Source organism: Phalaenopsis equestris, unplaced genomic scaffold, assembly GCF_001263595.1.
Source record: "Phalaenopsis equestris unplaced genomic scaffold, ASM126359v1 Scaffold000121, whole genome shotgun sequence".
NCBI classification, from domain to species: Eukaryota; Viridiplantae; Streptophyta; class Magnoliopsida; order Asparagales; family Orchidaceae; genus Phalaenopsis; species Phalaenopsis equestris.
In genome coordinates, this window is record NW_018164563.1 from 1,278,127 (window position 1) to 1,279,475 (window position 1,349).

The window sequence follows — 1,349 nt, forward strand, 5'->3', positions numbered from 1 at the left end:
TGCATATTAAAAGTTGCATCAAGTTTTTGGCATCATTGCCGGGGATTTAAATCTTCTAGTAGTTGTGTCAAGTTCTTGTAATTTTAAGCATATATAAAGTCGCTGTCAAGTTTTTGGCGCCGTTGTCGGGGAAGCTTCTGTAAGAACTTTAGGAGAATTTTAGTTGAAGTAATTAGGCTTAGACTTGAAAAACTGTAGTGTCGTAAAAATTATTTTGTGTGAAAAGTGTTTTTATATGAAAAAGTGTTAAGAAAAAAAAATATTTTTATGAAAAATAAGGTGTTCGTGAAAATGTTTTGTTGTGTTGAATATATTTCATATGTTATTTATTTCATTGTTAATGTATTGTTTGTTGTGATGCGTATGCGAAACAAAGGATCTGGAGGACTTGTGTCTTATGATCCCGAGTTTGAATAAAAGAAAAAAATAAAAAAAACAAAGAGGACTCGAAAAACTAGAAATGGAAATGGAAAACTTTCAAGATAATAATTTGGAAAATTTTGGAAAATCATCATACTTCATTGAGGAAATTATCATACTTCATTGAGGGATTACGTAAATCCTACGACAGATGAAATTCACTCAAGTACGCAAAATCCTGTCGTAGAAGCTGACTCGTTTGAAATAAATCCCGAGATTATTCAACTGGTGCACAATAATCAGTTTGGGGGAACTCCTTTAGAGGATCCTTATTTACACTTATCAAATTTTATAGAACTTTGTGCTATATTTCGTTATAACGGTATGTCAGTCGATGTTGTTAGACTAAGGCATTTTCCTTTCTCACTAAGGGATAATGTTAAAATGTGGTTATACTCATTAGCACCTGGCTCTATTAAAAATTGGGAGGAGTTAACTCATAAATTCTTAGTTAAGTGTTTTCCACCTTCACGGCTTCTAAAACTTAGAAATGATATTATCTCTTTTTGTCAGTATGAAGGGGCATCAATATACGAAGCCTGAGAAAGATTTAAGGAACTCCTAAGAAAGTGTCCACACCATGCTCTGTCTGATTGGTTAATCATTCAAACTTTTTATAATGGGTTAGTAGAATCCCTCAGGTATATAAGTGATGTTGCCGCTGGTGGATCATTAATGTCAAAATCATTTGATGAAACATACACATTAATTGAAGAAATGACTACAAATGAGTTTCAATGGCCCTCTATAAGGGTAAATCCTAAAAAGGTAGCCAGTGTTTATGATACAAATGAGATTTCAATTCTTGCATCTCAAGTTGTTGCAATATCAAGGAAGTTGGACCAATTTGGAATGAACCAGCCTCAACTCACTCCAATAAATAAGGAAAGTTCATTTGGGCATATGATTGATTCTAACTTATCATATGA